The sequence below is a fragment of the Oncorhynchus mykiss genome, chromosome 10, assembly GCF_013265735.2.
Source record: "Oncorhynchus mykiss isolate Arlee chromosome 10, USDA_OmykA_1.1, whole genome shotgun sequence".
In the NCBI taxonomy this organism is placed as follows: Eukaryota; Metazoa; Chordata; class Actinopteri; order Salmoniformes; family Salmonidae; genus Oncorhynchus; species Oncorhynchus mykiss.
Genome location: NC_048574.1, coordinates 1,146,518 through 1,167,726, shown reverse-complemented (window position 1 = coordinate 1,167,726; position 21,209 = coordinate 1,146,518). Strand labels below are relative to the sequence as shown.

The following is a 21,209-nucleotide window of genomic DNA, read 5'->3' as shown; positions in this document are numbered from 1 at the left end:
CCTTAAACCAGTCTGAAACCAACCACTTCCGTAGGCCCCAATCAACCCTTAAACCAGTCTGAAACCAACCCCTTCCTTAGGCCCCAATCAACCCTTAAACCTGTCTGAACCAACCCCTTCCCTAGGCCCCAATCAACCCACTTCTGGTTAACCCCTTCCTTAGGCCCCAATCAACCCTTAAACCAGTCTGAAACCAACCCCTTCCCTAGGTCCCAATCAACCCACTTCTGGTTAACCCCTTCCTTAGGCCCCAATCAACCCTTAAACCAGTCTGAAACCAACCCCTTCCCTAGGCCCCAATCAACCCTAAAACCAACCCCTTCCTTAGGCCCCAATCAACCCTTAAACCAGTCTGAAACCAACCCCTTCCTTAGGCCCCAATCAACCCTTAAACCAGTCCGAACCAACCCCTTCCCTAGGCCCCAATCAACCCACTTCTGGTTAACCCCTTCCTTAGGCCCCATTCAACCCTTAAACCAGTCTGAAACCAACCCCTTCCCTAGGTCCCAATCAACCCACTTCTGGTTGACCCCTTCCTTAGGCCCCAATCAACCCTTAAACCAGTCTGAAACCAACCCCTTCCCTAGGCCCCAATCAACCCTAAAACCAACCCCTTCCTTAGGCCCCAACAAATCCTTAAACCAGTCTGAAACCAACCCCTTCCCTAGGCCCCAATCAACCCTTAAACCAGTCTGAAACCAACCCCTTCCTTAGGCCCCAACCAACCCTTAAACCAGTCTGAAACCAACCACTTCCCTAGGCCCCAATCAACCCTTAAACCAGTCTGAAACCAACCCCTTCCTTAGGCCCCAATCAACCCTTAAACCAGTCTGAACCAACCCCTTCCCTAGGCCCCAATCAACCCACTTCTGGTTAACCCCTTCCTTAGGCCCCAATCAACCCTTAAACCAGTCTGAAACCAACCCCTTCCCTAGGTCCCAATCAACCCACTTCTGGTTAACCCCTTCCTTAGGCCCCAATCAACCCTTAAACCAGTCTGAAACCAACCCCTTCCCTAGGCCCCAATCAACCCTAAAACCAACCCCTTCCTTAGGCCCCAATCAACCCTTAAACCAGTCTGAAACCAACCCCTTCCTTAGGCCCCAATCAACCCTTAAACCAGTCCGAACCAACCCCTTCCCTAGGCCCCAATCAACCCACTTCTGGTTAACCCCTTCCTTAGGCCCCATTCAACCCTTAAACCAGTCTGAAACCAACCCCTTCCCTAGGTCCCAATGAAACCACTTCTGGTTAACCCCTTCCTTAGGCCCCAATCAACCCTTAAACCAGTCTGAAACCAACCCCTTCCCTAAGCCCCAATCAACCCTAAAACCAACCCCTTCCTTAGGCCCCAATCAACCCTTAAACCAGTCTGAAACCAACCCCTTCCCTAAGCCCCAATCAACCCTAAAACCAACCCCTTCCTTAGGCCCCAATCAACCCTTAAACCAGTCTGAAACCAACCCCTTCCTTAGGCCCCAATCAACCCTTAAACCAGTCTGAAACCAACCCCTTCCCTAGGCCCCAAGCAACCCTTAAACCAGTCTGAAACCAACCCCTTCCTTAGGCCCCAATCAACCCTTAAACCAGTCTGAAACCAACCCCTTCCCTAGGCCCCAATCAACCCTAAAACCAACCCCTTCCTTAGGCCCCAACAAATCCTTAAACCAGTCTGAAACCAACCCCTTCCCTAGGCCCCAATCAACCCTTAAACCAGTCTGAAACCAACCCCTTCCTTAGGCCCCAACCAACCCTTAAACCAGTCTGAAACCAACCACTTCCCTAGGCCCCAATCAACCCTTAAACCAGTCTGAAACCAACCCCTTCCTTAGGCCCCAATCAACCCTTAAACCAGTCTGAACCAACCCCTTCCCTAGGCCCCAATCAACCCACTTCTGGTTAACCCCTTCCTTAGGCCCCAATCAACCCTTAAACCAGTCTGAAACCAACCCCTTCCCTAGGTCCCAATCAACCCACTTCTGGTTAACCCCTTCCTTAGGCCCCAATCAACCCTTAAACCAGTCTGAAACCAACCCCTTCCCTAGGCCCCAATCAACCCTAAAACCAACCCCTTCCTTAGGCCCCAATCAACCCTTAAACCAGTCTGAAACCAACCCCTTCCTTAGGCCCCAATCAACCCTTAAACCAGTCCGAACCAACCCCTTCCCTAGGCCCCAATCAACCCACTTCTGGTTAACCCCTTCCTTAGGCCCCATTCAACCCTTAAACCAGTCTGAAACCAACCCCTTCCCTAGGTCCCAATGAAACCACTTCTGGTTAACCCCTTCCTTAGGCCCCAATCAACCCTTAAACCAGTCTGAAACCAACCCCTTCCCTAGGCCCCAATCAACCCTAAAACCAACCCCTTCCTTAGGCCCCAATCAACCCTTAAACCAGTCTGAAACCAACCCCTTCCCTAGGCCCCAAGCAACCCTTAAACCAGTCTGAAACCAACCCCTTCCTTAGGCCCCAATCAACCCTTAAACCAGTCTGAAACCAACCACTTCCCTATGCCCCAATCAACCCTTAAACCAGTCTGAAACCAACCCCTTCCTTAGGCCCCAATCAACCCTTAAACCAGTCTGAAACCAACCCCTTCCCTAGGTCCCAATCAACCCACTTCTGGTTGACCCCTTCCTTAGGCCCCAATCAACCCTTAAACCAGTCTGAAACCAACCCCTTCCCTAGGCCCCAATCAACCCTAAAACCAACCCCTTCCTTAGGCCCCAATCAACCCTTAAACCAGTCTGAAACCAACCCCTTCCTTAGGCCCCAACAAATCCTTAAACCAGTCTGAAACCAACCCCTTCCTTAGGCCCCAATCAACCCTTAAACGAGTCTGAAACCAACCACTTCCCTAGGCCCCAAGCAACCCTTAAACCAGTCTGAAACCAACCCCTTCCTTAGGCCCCAATCAACCCTTAAACCAGTGTGAAACCAACCACTTCCCTAGGCCCCAATCAACCCTTAAACCAGTCTGAAACCAACCCCTTCCTTAGGCCCCAATCAACCCTTAAACCAGTCTGAAACCAACCCCTTCCCTAGGTCCCAATCAACCCACTTCTGGTTAACCCGTTCCTTAGGCCCCAATCAACCCTTAAACCAGTCTGAAACCAACCCCTTCCCTAGGCCCCAATCAACCCTAAAACCAACACCTTCCTTAGGCCCCAATCAACCCTTAAACCAGTCTGAAACCAACCCCTTCCCTAGGCCCCATGCAACCCTTAAACCAGTCTGAAACCAACCCCTTCCTTAGGCCCCAATCAACCCTTAAACCAGTCTGAACCAACCCCTTCCCTAGGCCCAAATCAACCCACTTCTGGTTAACCTCTTCCTTAGGCCCCAATCAACCCTTAAACCAGTCTGAAACCAACCCCTTCCCTAGGTCCCAATCAAACCACTTCTGGTTAACCCCTTCCTTAGGCCCCAATCAACCCTTAAACCAGTCTGAAACCAACCCCTTCCCTAGGCCCCAATCAACCCTAAAACCAACCCCTTCCTTAGGCCCCAATCAACCCTTAAACCAGTCTGAAACCAACCCCTTACTTAGGCCCCAACAAATCCTTAAACCAGTCTGAAACCAACCCCTTCCTTAGGCCCCAATCAACCCTTAAACCAGTCTGAAACCAACCCCTTCCTTAGGCCCCAATCAACCCTTAAACCAGTCTGAAACCAACCCCTTCCCTAGGTCCCAATCAAACCACTTCTGGTTAACCCCTTCCTTAGGCCCCTATCAACCCTTAAACCAGTCTGAAACCAAACCCTTCCCTAGGCCCCAATCAACCCTAAAACCAACACCTTCCTTAGGCCCCAATCAACCCTTAAACCAGTCTGAAACCAACCCCTTCCTTAGGCCCCAACAAATCCTTAAACCAGTCTGAAACCAACCCCTTCCTTAGGCCCCAACCAACCCTTAAACCAGTCTGAAACCAACCCCTTCCTTAGGCACCAATCAACCCTTAAACCAGTCTGAAACCAACCCCTTCCCTAGGCCCCAAGCAACCCTTAAACCAGTCTGAAACCAACCCCTTCCTTAGGCCCCAATCAACCATTAAACCAGTCTGAACCAACCCCTTCCCTAGGCCCCAATCAACCCACTTCTGGTTAACCCCTTCCTTAGGCCCCAATCAATCCTTAAACCAGTCTGAAACCAACCCCTTCCCTAGGTCCCAATCAACCCACTTCTGGTTAACCCCTTCCTTAGGCCCCAATCAACCCTTAAACCAGTCTGAAACCAACCCCTTCCCTAGGCCCCAATCAACCCTAAAACCAACCCCTTCCTTAGGCCCAATCATCGCTTAAACCAGTCTTAAACCAACCCCTTCCTTAGGCCCCAAGAAATCCTTAAACCAGTCTGAAACCAACCCCTTCCCTAGGCCCCAAGCAACCCTTAAACCAGTCTGAAACCAACCCCTTCCTTAGGCCCCAATCAACCATTAAACCAGTCTGAACCAACCCCTTCCCTAGGCCCCAATCAACCCACTTCTGGTTAACCCCTTCCTTAGGCCCCAATCAATCCTTAAACCAGTCTGAAACCAACCCCTTCCCTAGGTCCCAATCAACCCACTTCTGGTTAACCCCTTCCTTAGGCCCCAATCAACCCTTAAACCAGTCTGAAACCAACCCCTTCCCTAGGCCCCAATCAACCCTAAAACCAACCCCTTCCTTAGGCCCAATCATCGCTTAAACCAGTCTTAAACCAACCCCTTCCTTAGGCCCCAAGAAATCCTTAAACCAGTCTGAAACCAACCCCTTCCCTAGGCCCAATCAACCCTTAAACCAGTCTGAAACCAACCCCTTCCTTAGGCCCCAATCAACCCTTAAACCAGTCTGAAACCAACCCCTTCCCTAGGTCCCAATCAAACCACTTCTGGTTAACCCCTTCCTTAGGCCCCAATCAACCCTTAAACCAGTCTGAAACCAACCCCTTCCCTAGGCCCCAATCAACCCTAAAACCAACCCCTTCCTTAGGCCCCAATCAACCCTTAAACCAGTCTGAAACCAACCCCTTCCTTAGGCCCCAACAAATTCTTAAACCAGTCTGAAACCAACCCCTTCCTTAGGCCCCAATCAACCCTTAAACCAGTCTGAAACCAACCCCTTCCCTAGGCCCCAAGCAACCCTTAAACCAGTCTGAAACCAACCCCTTCCTTAGGCCCCAATCAACCCTTAAACCAGTCTGAAACCAACCCCTTCCCTAGGCCCCAATCAACCCTAAAACCAACCCCTTCCTTAGGCCCCAATCAACCCTTGAACCAGTCTGAAACCAACCCCTTCCTTAGGCCCCAACAAATCCTTAAACCAGTCTGAAACCAACCCCTTCCTTAGGCCCCAATCAACCCTTAAACCAGTCTGAAACCAACCCCTTCCCTAGGCCCCAAGCAACCCTTAAACCAGTCTGAAACCAACCCCTTCCTTAGGCCCCAATCAACCCTTAAACCAGTCTGAAACCAACCACTTCCCTAGGCCCCAATCAACCCTTAAACCAGTCTGAAACCAACCCCTTCCTTAGGCCCCAATCAACCCTTAAACCAGTCTGAATCCAACCCCTTCCCTAGGTCCCAATCAACCCACTTCTGGTTAACCCCTTCCTTAGGCCCCAATCAACCCTTAAATCAGTCTGAAACCAACCCCTTCCCTAGGCCCCAATCAACCCTAAAACCAACCCCTTCCTTAGGCCCCAATCAACCCTTAAACCAGTCTGAAACCAACCCCTTCCTTAGGCCCCAATCAACCCTTAAACCAGTCTGAAACCAACCCCTTCCCTAGGCCCCAATCAAACCTTAAACCAGTCTGAAACCAACCCCTTACTTAGGCCCCAATCAACCCTTAAACCAGTCCGAACCAACCCCTTCCCTAGGCCCCAATCAACCCACTTCTGGTTAACCCCTTCCTTAGGCCCCAATCAACCCTTAAACCAGTCTGAAACCAACCCCTTCCCTAGGTCCCAATCAAACCACTTCTGGTTAACCCCTTCCTTAGGCCCCAATCAACCCTTAAACCAGTCTGAAACCAACCCCTTCCCTAGGCCCCAATCAACCCTAAAACCAACCCCTTCCTTAGGCCCCAATCAACCCTTAAACCAGTCTGAAACCAACCCCTTCCTTAGGCCCCAACAAATCCTTAAACCAGTCTGAAACCAACCCCTTCCTTAGGCCCCAATCAACCCTTAAACGAGTCTGAAACCAACCCCTTCCCTAGGCCCCAAGCAACCCTTAAACCAGTCTGAAACCAACCCCTTCCTTAGGCCCCAATCAACCCTTAAACCAGTGTGAAACCAACCACTTCCCTAGGCCCCAATCAACCCTTAAACCAGTCTGAAACCAACCCCTTCCTTAGGCCCCAATCAACCCTTAAACCAGTCTGAAACCAACCCCTTCCCTAGGTCCCAATCAACCCACTTCTGGTTAACCCCTTCCTTAGGCCCCAATCAACCCTTAAACCAGTCTGAAACCAACCCCTTCCCTAGGCCCCAATCAACCCTAAAACCAACCCCTTCCTTAGGCCCCAATCAACCCTTAAACCAGTCTGAAACCAACCCCTTCCCTAGGCCCCATGCAACCCTTAAACCAGTCTGAAACCAACCCCTTCCTTAGGCCCCAATCAACCCTTAAACCAGTCTGAACCAACCCCTTCCCTAGGCCCAAATCAACCCACTACTGGTTAACCCCTTCCTTAGGCCCCAATCAACCCTTAAACCAGTCTGAAACCAACCCCTTCCCTAGGTCCCAATCAACCCACTTCTGGTTAACCCCTTCCTTAGGCCCCAATCAACCCTTAAACCAGTCTGAAACCAACCCCTTCCCTAGGCCCCAATCAACCCTAAAACCAACCCCTTCCTTAGGCCCCAATCAACCCTTAAACCAGTCTGAAACCAACCCCTTCCTTAGGCCACAACAAATCCTTAAACCAGTCTGAAACCAACCCCTTCCTTAGGCCCCAACCAACCCTTAAACCAGTCTGAAACCAACCCCTTCCTTAGGCCCCAATCAACCCTTAGGCCCCAATCAACCCTTAAACCAGTCTGAAACCAACCACTTCCCTAGGCCCCAATCAACCCTTAAACCAGTCTGAAACGAACCCCTTCCCTAGGCCCCAATCAACCCTTAAACCAGTCTGAAACCAACCCCTTCCCTAGGCCCCAATCAACCCTAAAACCAACCCCTTCCTTAGGCCCCAATCAACCCTTAAACCAGTCTGAAACCAACCCCTTCCTTAGGCCCCAACAAATCCTTAAACCAGTCTGAAACCAACCCCTTCCTTAGGCCCCAATCAACCCTTAAACGAGTCTGAAACCAACCCCTTCCCTAGGCCCCAAGCAACCCTTAAACCAGTCTGAAACCAACCCCTTCCTTAGGCCCCAATCAACCCTTAAACCAGTGTGAAACCAACCACTTCCCTAGGCCCCAATCAACCCTTAAACCAGTCTGAAACCAACCCCTTCCTTAGGCCCCAATCAACCCTTAAACCAGTCTGAAACCAACCCCTTCCCTAGGTCCCAATCAACCCACTTCTGGTTAACCCCTTCCTTAGGCCCCAATCAACCCTTAAACCAGTCTGAAACCAACCCCTTCCCTAGGCCCCAATCAACCCTAAAACCAACCCCTTCCTTAGGCCCCAATCAACCCTTAAACCAGTCTGAAACCAACCCCTTCCCTAGGCCCCATGCAACCCTTAAACCAGTCTGAAACCAACCCCTTCCTTAGGCCCCAATCAACCCTTAAACCAGTCTGAACCAACCCCTTCCCTAGGCCCAAATCAACCCACTTCTGGTTAACCCCTTCCTTAGGCCCCAATCAACCCTTAAACCAGTCTGAAACCAACCCCTTCCCTAGGTCCCAATCAACCCACTTCTGGTTAACCCCTTCCTTAGGCCCCAATCAACCCTTAAACCAGTCTGAAACCAACCCCTTCCCTAGGCCCCAATCAACCCTAAAACCAACCCCTTCCTTAGGCCCCAATCAACCCTTAAACCAGTCTGAAACCAACCCCTTCCTTAGGCCCCAACAAATCCTTAAACCAGTCTGAAACCAACCCCTTCCTTAGGCCCCAACCAACCCTTAAACCAGTCTGAAACCAACCCCTTCCTTAGGCCCCAATCAACCCTTAGGCCCCAATCAACCCTTAAACCAGTCTGAAACCAACCCCTTCCCTAGGCCCCAAGCAACCCTTAAACCAGTCTGAAACCAACCCCTTCCTTAGGCCCCAATCAACCCTTAAACCAGTCTGAAACCAACCCCTTCCCTAGGTCCCAATCAACCCACTTCTGGTTAACCCCTTCCTTAGGCCCTAATCAACCCTTAAACCAGTCTGAAACCAACCCCTTCCCTAGGCCCCAATCAACCCTAAAACCAACCCCTTCCTTAGGCCCCAACAAATCCTTAAACCAGTCTGAAACCAACCCCTTCCCTAGGCCCCAATCAACCCTTAAACCAGTCTGAAACCAACCCCTTCCTTAGGCCCCAACCAACCCTTAAACCGGTCTGAAACCAACCACTTCCCTAGGCCCCAATCAACCCTTAAACCAGTCTGAAACCAACCCCTTCCTTAGGCCCCAATCAACCCTTAAACCAGTCTGAACCAACCCCTTCCCTAGGCCCCAATCAACCCACTTCTGGTTAACCCCTTCCTTAGGCCCCAATCAACCCTTAAACCAGTCTGAAACCAACCCCTTCCCTAGGTCCCAATCAACCCACTTCTGGTTAAACCCTTCCTTAGGCCCCAATCAACCCTTAAACCAGTCTGAAACAAACCCCTTCCCTAGGCCCCAATCAACCCTAAAACCAACCCCTTCCTTAGGCCCCAATCAACCCTTAAACCAGTCTGAAACCAACCCCTTCCTTAGGCCCAACAAATCCTTAAACCAGTCTGAACCAACCCCTTCCCTAGGCCCCAATCAACCCACTTCTGGTTAACCCCTTCCTTAGGCCCCAATCAACCCTTAAACCAGTCTGAAACCAACCCCTTCCCTAGGTCCCAATCAACCCACTTCTGGTTAACCCCTTCCTTAGGCCCCAATCAACCCTTAAACCAGTCTGAAACCAACCCCTTCCCTAGGCCCCAATCAACCCTAAAACCAACCCCTTCCTTAGGCCCCAATCAACCCTTAAACCAGTCTGAAACCAACCCCTTCCTTAGGCCCCAATCAACCCTTAAACCAGTCTGAAACCAACCCCTTCCCTAGGCCCCAAGCAACCCTTAAACCAGTCTGAAACCAACCCCTTCCTTAGGCCCCAATCAACCCTTAAACCAGTCTGAAACCAACCCCTTCCCTAGGTCCCAATCAACCCACTTCTGGTTAACCCCTTCCTTAGGCCCCAATCAATCCTTAAACCAGTCTGAAACCAACCCCTTCCCTAGGCCCCAATCAACCCTTAAACCAGTCTGAAACCAACCCCTTCCTTAGGCCCCAAAAAACCCTTAAACCGGTCTGAAACCAACCGCTTCCCTAGGCCCCAATCAACCCTTAAACCCGTCTGAAACCAAACCCTTCCTTAGGCCCCAATCAACCCTTAAACCAGTCTGAACCAACCCCTTCCCTAGGCCCCAATCAACCCACTTCTGGTTAACCCCTTCCTTAGGCCCCAATCAACCTTTAAACCAGTCTGAAACCAACCCCTTCCCTAGGTCCAAATCAACCCACTTCTGGTTAACCCCTTCCTTAGGCCCCAATCAACCCTTAAACCAGTCTGAAACCAACCCCTTCCCTAGGCCCCAATCAACCCTAAAACCAACCCCTTCCTTAGGCCCCAATCAACCCTTAAACCAGTCTGAAACCAACCCCTTCCTTAGGCCCCAATCAACCCTTAAACCAGTCTGAAACCAACCCCTTCCCTAGGCCCCAAGCAACCCTTAAACCAGTCTGAAACCAACCCCTTCCTTAGGCCCCAATCAACCCTTAAACCAGTCTGAAACCAACCACTTCCCTAGGCCCCAATCAACCCTTAAACCAGTCTGAAACCAACCCCTTCCTTAGGCCCCAATCAACCCTTAAACCAGTCTGAAACCAACCCCTTCCCTAGGCCCCAATCAACCCTAAAACCAACCCCTTCCTTAGGCCCCAACAAATCCTTAAACCAGTCTGAAACCAACCCCTTCCTTAGGCCCCAAGCAACCCTTAAACCAGTCTGAAACCAACCCCTTCCTTAGGCCCCAATCAACCCTTAAACCAGTCTGAAACCAACCACTTCCCTAGGCCCCAATCAACCCTTAAACCAGTCTGAAACCAACCCCTTCCTTAGGCCCCAATCAACCCTTAAACCAGTCTGAAACCAACCCCTTCCCTAGGTCCCAATCAACCCACTTCTGGTTAACCCCTTCCTTAGGCCCCAATCAACCCTTAAACCAGTCTGAAACCAACCCCTTCCCTAGGCCCCAATCAACCCTTAAACCAGTCTGAAACCAACCCCTTCCCTAGGCCCCAATCAACCCTAAAACCAACCCCTTCCTTAGGCCCCAATCAACCCTTAAACCAGCCTGAAACCAACCCCTTCCTTAGGCCCCAACAAATCCTTAAACCAGTCTGAAACCAACCCCTTCCCTAGGCCCCAATCAACCCTTAAACCAGTCTGAAACCAACCCCTTTCTTAGGCCCCAATCAACCCTTAAACCAGTCTGAAACCAACCCCTTCCCTAGGCCCCAATCAACCCTTAAACCAGTCTGAAACCAACCCCTTCCTTAGGCCCCAATCAACCCTTAAACCAGTCTGAAACCAACCCCTTTCTTAGGCCCCAACAAATCCTTAAACCAGTCTGAAACCAACCCCTTCTCTAGACCCCAATCAACCCTTAAACCAGTCTGAAACCAACCCCTTTCTTAGGCCCCAATCAACCCTTAAACCAGTCTGAAACCAACCCCTTCCCTAGGCCCCAATCAACCCTTAAACCAGTCTGAAACCAACCCCTTCCCTAGGCCCCAATCAACCCTAAAACCAACCCCTTCCTTAGGCCCCAATCAACCCTTAAACCAGTCTGAAACCAACCCCTTCCTTAGGCCCCAACAAATCCTTAAACCAGTCTGAAACCAACCCCTTCCCTAGGCCCCAATCAACCCTTAAACCAGTCTGAAACCAACCCCTTCCTTAGGCCCCAATCAACCCTTAAACCAGTCTGAAACCAACCCCTTCCCTAGGCCCCAATCAAACCTTAAACCAGTCTGAAACCAACCCCTTCCTTAGGCCCCAATCAACCCTTAAACCAGTCCGAACCAACCCCTTCCCTAGGCCCCAATCAACCCACTTCTGGTTAACCCCTTCCTTAGGCCCCAATCAACCCTTAAACCAGTCTGAAACCAACCCCTTCCCTAGGTCCCAATCAACCCACTTCTGGTTAACCCCTTCCTTAGGCCCCAATCAACCCTTAAACCAGTCTGAAACCAACCCCTTCCCTAGGCCCCAATCAACCCTAAAACCAACCCCTTCCTTAGGCCCCAATCAACCCTTAAACCAGTCTGAAACCAACCCCTTCCCTAGGCCCCAATCAACCCTTAAACCAGTCTGAAACCAACCCCTTTCTTAGGCCCCAATCAATCCTTAAACCAGTCTGAAACCAACCCCTTCCCTAGGCCCCAATCAACCCTTAAACCAGTCTGAAACCAACCCCTTCCTTAGGCCCCAATCAACCCTTAAACCAGTCTGAAACCAACCCCTTTCTTAGGCCCCAACAAATCCTTAAACCAGTCTGAAACCAACCCCTTCCCTAGGCCCCAATCAACCCTTAAACCAGTCTGAAACCAACCCCTTTCTTAGGCCCCAATCAACCCTTAAACCAGTCTGAAACCAACCCCTTCCCTAGGCCCCAATCAACCCTTAAACCAGTCTGAAACCAACCCCTTCCCTAGGCCCCAATCAACCCTAAAACCAACCCCTTCCTTAGGCCCCAATCAACCCTTAAACCAGTCTGAAACCAACCCCTTCCTTAGGCCCCAACAAATCCTTAAACCAGTCTGAAACCAACCCCTTCCCTAGGCCCCAATCAACCCTTAAACCAGTCTGAAACCAACCCCTTCCTTAGGCCCCAATCAACCCTTAAACCAGTCTGAAACCAACCCCTTCCCTAGGCCCCAATCAAACCTTAAACCAGTCTGAAACCAACCCCTTCCTTAGGCCCCAATCAACCCTTAAACCAGTCCGAACCAACCCCTTCCCTAGGCCCCAATCAACCCACTTCTGGTTAACCCCTTCCTTAGGCCCCAATCAACCCTTAAACCAGTCTGAAACCAACCCCTTCCCTAGGTCCCAATCAACCCACTTCTGGTTAACCCCTTCCTTAGGCCCCAATCAACCCTTAAACCAGTCTGAAACCAACCCCTTCCCTAGGCCCCAATCAACCCTAAAACCAACCCCTTCCTTAGGCCCCAATCAACCCTTAAACCAGTCTGAAACCAACCCCTTCCCTAGGCCCCAAGCAACCCTTAAACCAGTCTGAAACCAACCCCTTCCTTAAACCAGTCTGAAACCAACCCCTTCCTTAGGCCCCAATCAACCCTTAAACCAGTCCGAACCAACCCCTTCCCTAGGCCCCAATCAACCCACTTCTGGTTAACCCCTTCCTTAGGCCCCAATCAACCCTTAAACCAGTCTGAAACCAACCCCTTCCCTAGGCCCCAATCAACCCTAAAACCAACCCCTTCCTTAGGCCCCAATCAACCCTTAAACCAGTCTGAAACCAACCCCTTCCTTAGGCCCCAACAAATCCTTAAACCAGTCTGAAACCAACCCCTTCCTTAGGCCCCAATCAACCCTTAAACCAGTCTGAAACCAACCCCTTCCCTAGGCCCCAAGCAACCCTTAAACCAGTCTGAAACCAACCCCTTCCTTAGGCCCCAATCAACCCTTAAACCAGTGTGAAACCAACCACTTCCCTAGGCCCCAATCAACCCTTAAACCAGTCTGAAACCAACCCCTTCCTTAGGCCCCAATCAACCCTTAAACCAGTCTGAAACCAACCCCTTCCCTAGGTCCCAATCAACCCACTTCTGATTAACCCCTTCATTAGGCCCCAATCAACCCTTAAACCAGTCTGAAACCAACCCCTTCCCTAGGCCCCAATCAACCCTAAAACCAACCCCTTCCTTAGGCCCCAATCAACCCTTAAACCAGTCTGAAACCAACCCCTTCCTTAGGCCCCAATCAACCCTTAAACCAGTCTGAAACCAACCCCTTCCTTAGAACCCAATCAACCCTTAAACCAGTCTGAAACCAACCACTTCCCTAGGCCCCAATCAACCCTTAAACCAGTCTGAAACCAACCCCTTCCTTAGGCCCCAATCAACCCTTAAACCAGTCTGAAACGAACCCCTTCCCTAGGCCCCAAGCAACCCTTAAACCAGTCTGAAACCAACCCCTTCCTTAGGCCCCAATCAACCCTTAAACCAGTCTGAAACCAACCCCTTCCCTAGGTCCCAATCAACCCACTTCTGGTTAACCCCTTCCTTAGGCCCCAATCAACCCTTAAACCAGTCTGAAACCAACCCCTTCCCTAGGCCCCAATCAACCCTAAAACCAACCCCTTCCTTAGGCCCCAACAAATCCTTAAACCAGTCTGAAACCAACCCCTTCCCTAGGCCCCAATCAACCCTTAAACCAGTCTGAAACCAACCCCTTCCTTAGGCCCCAACCAACCCTTAAACCGGTCTGAAACCAACCACTTCCCTAGGCCCCAATCAACCCTTAAACCAGTCTGAAACCAACCCCTTCCTTAGGCCCCAATCAACCCTTAAACCAGTCTGAACCAACCCCTTCCCTAGGCCCCAATCAACCCACTTCTGGTTAACCCCTTCCTTAGGCCCCAATCAACCCTTAAACCAGTCTGAAACCAACCCCTTCCCTAGGTCCCAATCAACCCACTTCTGGTTAACCCCTTCCTTAGGCCCCAATCAACCCTTAAACCAGTCTGAAACCAACCCCTTCCCTAGGTCCAAATCAACCCACTTCTGGTTAACCCCTTCCTTAGGCCCCAATCAACCCTTAAACCAGTCTGAAACCAACCCCTTCCCTAGGCCCCAATCAACCCTAAAACCAACCCCTTCCTTAGGCCCCAATCAACCCTTAAACCAGTCTGAAACCAACCCCTTCCTTAGGCCCCAACAAATCCTTAAACCAGTCTGAAACCAACCCCTTCCCTAGGCCCCAATCAACCCTTAAACCAGTCTGAAACCAACCCCTTCCTTAGGCCCCAATCAACCCTTAAACCAGTCTGAAACCAACCCCTTCCCTAGGCCCCAATCAACCCTAAAACCAACCCCTTCCTTAGGCCCCAATCAACCCTTAAACCAGTCTGAAACCAACCCCTTCCCTAGGCCCCAAGCAACCCTTAAACCAGTCTGAAACCAACCCCTTCCTTAAACCAGTCTGAAACCAACCCCTTCCTTAGGCCCCAATCAACCCTTAAACCAGTCCGAACCAACCCCTTCCCTAGGCCCCAATCAACCCACTTCTGGTTAACCCCTTCCTTAGGCCCCAATCAACCCTTAAACCAGTCTGAAACCAACCCCTTCCCTAGGCCCCAATCAACCCTAAAACCAACCCCTTCCTTAGGCCCCAATCAACCCTTAAACCAGTCTGAAACCAACCCCTTCCTTAGGCCCCAACAAATCCTTAAACCAGTCTGAAACCAACCCCTTCCTTAGGCCCCAATCAACCCTTAAACCAGTCTGAAACCAACCCCTTCCCTAGGCCCCAAGCAACCCTTAAACCAGTCTGAAACCAACCCCTTCCTTAGGCCCCAATCAACCCTTAAACCAGTGTGAAACCAACCACTTCCCTAGGCCCCAATCAACCCTTAAACCAGTCTGAAACCAACCCCTTCCTTAGGCCCCAATCAACCCTTAAACCAGTCTGAAACCAACCCCTTCCCTAGGTCCCAATCAACCCACTTCTGGTTAACCCCTTCCTTAGGCCCCAATCAACCCTTAAACCAGTCTGAAACCAACCCCTTCCCTAGGCCCCAATCAACCCTAAAACCAACCCCTTCCTTAGGCCCCAATCAACCCTTAAACCAGTCTGAAACCAACCCCTTCCTTAAACCAGTCTGAAACCAACCCCTTCCCTAGGCCCCAATCAACCCTTAAACCAGTCTGAAACCAACCCCTTCCTTAGGCCCCAACCAACCCTTAAACCGGTCTGAAACCAACCACTTCCCTAGGCCCCAATCAACCCTTAAACCAGTCTGAAACCAACCCCTTCCTTAGGCCCCAATCAACCCTTAAACCAGTCTGAACCAACCCCTTCCCTAGGCCCCAATCAACCCACTTCTGGTTAACCCCTTCCTTAGGCCCCAATCAACCCTTAAACCAGTCTGAAACCAACCCCTTCCCTAGGTCCCAATCAACCCACTTCTGGTTAACCCCTTCCTTAGGCCCCAATCAACCCTTAAACCAGTCTGAAACCAACCCCTTCCCTAGGTCCAAATCAACCCACTTCTGGTTAACCCCTTCCTTAGGCCCCAATCAACCCTTAAACAAGTCTGAAACCAACCCCTTCCCTAGGCCCCAATCAACCCTAAAACCAACCCCTTCCTTAGGCCCCAATCAACCCTTAAACCAGTCTGAAACCAACCCCTTCCTTAGGCCCCAACAAATCCTTAAACCAGTCTGAAACCAACCCCTTCCCTAGGCCCCAATCAACCCTTAAACCAGTCTGAAACCAACCCCTTCCTTAGGCCCCAATCAACCCTTAAACCAGTCTGAAACCAACCCCTTCCTTAGGCCCCAATCAACCCTTAAACCAGTCCGAACCAACCCCTTCCCTAGGCCCCAATCAACCCACTTCTGGTTAACCCCTTCCTTAGGCCCCATTCAACCCTTAAACCAGTCTGAAACCAACCCCTTCCCTAGGTCCCAATGAAACCACTTCTGGTTAACCCCTTCCTTATGCCCCAATCAACCCTTAAACCAGTCTGAAACCAACCCCTTCCCTAGGCCCCAATCAACCCTAAAACCAACCCCTTCCTTAGGCCCCAATCAACCCTTAAACCAGTCTGAAACCAACCCCTTCCCTAGGCCCCAAGCAACACTTAAACCAGTCTGAAACCAACCCCTTCCTTAGGCCCCAATCAACCCTTAAACCAGTCTGAAACCAACCACTTCCCTAGGCCCCAATCAACCCTTAAACCAGTCTGAAACCAACCCCTTCCTTAGGCCCCAATCAACCCTTAAACCAGTCTGAAACCAACCCCTTCCCTAGGTCCCAATCAACCCACTTCTGGTTGACCCCTTCCTTAGAACCCAATCAACCCTTAAACCAGTCTGAAACCAACCCCTTCCCTAGTCCCCAATCAACCCTAAAACCAACCCCTTCCTTAGGCCCCAACAAATCCTTAAACCAGTCTGAAACCAACCCCTTCCCTAGGCCCCAATCAACCCTTAAACCAGTCTGAAACCAACCCCTTCCTTAGGCCCCAACCAACCCTTAAACCAGTCTGAAACCAACCACTTCCGTAGGCCCCAATCAACCCTTAAACCAGTCTGAAACCAACCCCTTCCTTAGGCCCCAATCAACCCTTAAACCAGTCTGAACCAACCCCTTCCCTAGGCCCCAATCAACCCACTTCTGGTTAACCCCTTCCTTAGGCCCCAATCAACCCTTAAACCAGTCTGAAACCAACCCCTTCCTTAGGCCCCAATCAACCCTTAAACCAGTCCGAACCAACCCCTTCCCTAGGCCCCAATCAACCCACTTCTGGTTAACCCCTTCCTTAGGCCCCATTCAACCCTTAAACCAGTCTGAAACCAACCCCTTCCCTAGGTCCCAATGAAACCACTTCTGGTTAACCCCTTCCTTATGCCCCAATCAACCCTTAAACCAGTCTGAAACCAACCCCTTCCTTAGGCCCCAATCAACCCTTAAACCAGTCTGAACCAACCCCTTCCCTAGGCCCCAATCAACCCACTTCTGGTTAACCCCTTCCTTAGGCCCCAATCAACCCTTAAACCAGTCTGAAACCAACCCCTTCCTTAGGCCCCAACCAACCCTTAAACCGGTCTGAAACCAACCACTTCCCTAGGCCCCAATCAACCCTTAAACCAGTCTGAAACCAACCCCTTCCTTAGGCCCCAATCAACCCTTAAACCAGTCTGAAACCAACCCCTTCCTTAGGCCCCAACCAACCCTTAAACCGGTCTGAAACCAACCACTTCCCTAGGCCCCAATCAACCCTTAAACCAGTCTGAAACCAACCCCTTCCTTAGGCCCCAATCAACCCTTAAACCAGTCTGAACCAACCCCTTCCCTAGGCCCCAATCAACCCACTTCTGGTTAACCCCTTCCTTAGGCCCCAATCAACCCTTAAACCAGTCTGAAACCAACCCCTTCCCTAGGTCCCAATCAACCCACTTCTGGTTAACCCCTTCCTTAGGCCCCAATCAACCCTTAAACCAGTCTGAAACCAACCCCTTCCCTAGGTCCAAATCAACCCACTTCTGGTTAACCCCTTCCTTAGGCCCCAATCAACCCTTAAACCAGTCTGAAACCAACCCCTTCCCTAGGCCCCAATCAACCCTAAAACCAACCCCTTCCTTAGGCCCCAATCAACCCTTAAACCAGTCTGAAACCAACCCCTTCCTTAGGCCCCAACAAATCCTTAAACCAGTCTGAAACCAACCCCTTCCCTAGGCCCCAATCAACCCTTAAACCAGTCTGAAACCAACCCCTTCCTTAGGCCCCAATCAACCCTTAAACCAGTCTGAAACCAACCCCTTCCTTAGGCCCCAATCAACCCTTAAACCAGTCCGAACCAACCCCTTCCCTAGGCCCCAATCAACCCACTTCTGGTTAACCCCTTCCTTAGGCCCCATTCAACACTTAAACCAGTCTGAAACCAACCCCTTCCTTAGGCCCCAATCAACCCTTAAACCAGTCTGAAACCAACCCCTTCCTTAGGCCCCAATCAACCCTTAAACCAGTCTGAAACCAACCCCTTCCCTAGGTCCCAATCAACCCACTTCTGGTTGACCCCTTCCTTAGAACCCAATCAACCCTTAAACCAGTCTGAAACCAACCCCTTCCCTAGTCCCCAATCAACCCTAAAACCAACCCCTTCCTTAGGCCCCAACAAATCCTTAAACCAGTCTGAAACCAACCCCTTCCCTAGGCCCCAATCAACCCTTAAACCAGTCTGAAACCAACCCCTTCCTTAGGCCCCAACCAACCCTTAAACCAGTCTGAAACCAACCACTTCCGTAGGCCCCAATCAACCCTTAAACCAGTCTGAAACCAACCCCTTCCTTAGGCCCCAATCAACCCTTAAACCAGTCTGAACCAACCCCTTCCCTAGGCCCCAATCAACCCACTTCTGGTTAACCCCTTCCTTAGGCCCCAATCAACCCTTAAACCAGTCTGAAACCAACCCCTTCCTTAGGCCCCAATCAACCCTTAAACCAGTCCGAACCAACCCCTTCCCTAGGCCCCAATCAACCCACTTCTGGTTAACCCCTTCCTTAGGCCCCATTCAACCCTTAAACCAGTCTGAAACCAACCCCTTCCCTAGGTCCCAATGAAACCACTTCTGGTTAACCCCTTCCTTATGCCCCAATCAACCCTTAAACCAGTCTGAAACCAACCCCTTCCTTAGGCCCCAATCAACCCTTAAACCAGTCTGAACCAACCCCTTCCCTAGGCCCCAATCAACCCACTTCTGGTTAACCCCTTCCTTAGGCCCCAATCAACCCTTAAACCAGTCTGAAACCAACCCCTTCCTTAGGCCCCAATCAACCCTTAAACCAGTCCGAACCAACCCCTTCCCTAGGCCCCAATCAACCCACTTCTGGTTAACCCCTTCCTTAGGCCCCATTCAACCCTTAAACCAGTCTGAAACCAACCCCTTCCCTAGGTCCCAATGAAACCACTTCTGGTTAACCCCTTCCTTATGCCCCAATCAACCCTTAAACCAGTCTGAAACCAACCCCTTCCCTAGGCCCCAATCAACCCTAAAACCAACCCCTTCCTTAGGCCCCAATCAACCCTTAAACCAGTCTGAAACCAACCCCTTCCCTAGGCCCCAAGCAAACCTTAAACCAGTCTGAAACCAACCCCTTCCTTAGGCCCCAATCAACCCTTAAACCAGTCTGAAACCAACCACTTCCCTAGGCCCCAATCAACCCTTAAACCAGTCTGAAACCAACCCCTTCCTTAGGCCCCAATCAACCCTTAAACCAGTCTGAAACCAACCCCTTCCCTAGGTCCCAATCAACCCACTTCTGGTTGACCCCTTCCTTAGGCCCCAATCAACCCTTAAACCAGTCTGAAACCAACCCCTTCCCTAGGCCCCAATCAACCCTAAAACCAACCCCTTCCTTAGGCCCCAACAAATCCTTAAACCAGTCTGAAACCAACCCCTTCCCTAGGCCCCAATCAACCCTTAAACCAGTCTGAAACCAACCCCTTCCTTAGGCCCCAACCAACCCTTAAACCAGTCTGAAACCAACCACTTCCGTAGGCCCCAATCAACCCTTAAACCAGTCTGAAACCAACCCCTTCCTTAGGCCCCAATCAACCCTTAAACCAGTCTGAACCAACCCCTTCCCTAGGCCCCAATCAACCCACTTCTGGTTAACCCCTTCCTTAGGCCCCAATCAACCCTTAAACCAGTCTGAAACCAACCCCTTCCCTAGGTCCCAATCAACCCACTTCTGGTTAACCCCTTCCTTAGGCCCCAATCAACCCTTAAACCAGTCTGAAACCAACCCCTTCCCTAGGCCCCAATCAACCCTAAAACCAACCCCTTCCTTAGGCCCCAATCAACCCTTAAACCAGTCTGAAACCAACCCCTTCCTTAGGCCCCAATCAACCCTTAAACCAGTCCGAACCAACCCCTTCCCTAGGCCCCAATCAACCCACTTCTGGTTAACCCCTTCCTTAGGCCCCATTCAACCCTTAAACCAGTCTGAAACTAACCCCTTCCCTAGGTCCCAATCAACCCACTTCTGGTTGACCCCTTCCTTAGGCCCCAATCAACCCTTAAACCAGTCTGAAACCAACCCCTTCCCTAGGCCCCAATCAACCCTAAAACCAACCCCTTCCTTAGGCCCCAACAAATCCTTAAACCAGTCTGAAACCAACCCCTTCCCTAGGCCCCAATCAACCCTTAAACCAGTCTGAAACCAACCCCTTCCTTAGGCCCCAACCAACCCTTAAACCAGTCTGAAACCAACCACTTCCCTAGGCCCCAATCAACCCTTAAACCAGTCTGAAACCAACCCCTTCCTTAGGCCCCAATCAACCCTTAAACCAGTCTGAAACCAACCCCTTCCCTAGGCCCCAATCAACCCTAAAACCAACCCCTTCCTTAGGCCCCAATCAACCCTTAACCCAGTCTGAAACCAACCCCTTCCTTAGGCCCCAACAAATCCTTAAACCAGTCTGAAACCAACCCCTTCCTTAGGCCCCAATCAACCCTTAAACCAGTCTGAAACCAACCCCTTCCCTAGGCCCCAAGCAACCCTTAAACCAGTCTGAAACCAACCCCTTCCTTAGGCCCCAATCAACCCTTAAACCAGTCTGAAACCAACCACTTCCCTAGGCCCCAATCAACCCTTAAACCAGTCTGAAACCAACCCCTTCCTTAGGCCCCAATCAACCCTTAAACCAGTCTGAAACCAACCCCTTCCCTAGGTCCCAATCAACCCACTTCTGGTTGACCCCTTCCTTAGGCCCCAATCAACCCTTAAACCAGTCTGAAACCAACCCCTTCCCTAGGCCCCAATCAACCCTAAAACCAACCCCTTCCTTAGGCCCCAATCAACCCTTAAACCAGTCTGAAACCAACCACTTCCCTAGGCCCCAATCAACCCTTAAACCAGTCTGAAACCAACCCCTTCCTTAGGCCCCAATCAACCCTTAAACCAGTCTGAACCAACCCCTTCCCTAGGCCCCAATCAACCCACTTCTGGTTAACCCCTTCCTTAGGCCCCAATCAACCCTTAAACCAGTCTGAAACCAACCCCTTCCCTAGGTCCCAATCAACCCACTTCTGGTTAACCCCTTCCTTAGGCCCCAATCAACCCTTAAACCAGTCTGAAACCAACCCCTTCCCTAGGCCCCAATCAACCCTAAAACCAACCCCTTCCTTAGGCCCCAATCAACCCTTAAACCAGTCTGAAACCAACCCCTTCCTTAGGCCCCAACAAATCCTTAAACCAGTCTGAAACCAACCCCTTCCCTAGGCCCCAATCAACCCTTAAACCAGTCTGAAACCAACCCCTTCCTTAGGCC

The 21,209-nt window shown here is 51.0% G+C and overlaps 1 pseudogene; it reads left to right on the top strand.

Moving 5' to 3' along the window:
- LOC118936903 overlaps positions 1–21,209 on the top strand; it is a 66,202-nt pseudogene that overhangs the window by 44,335 nt on the left and 658 nt on the right.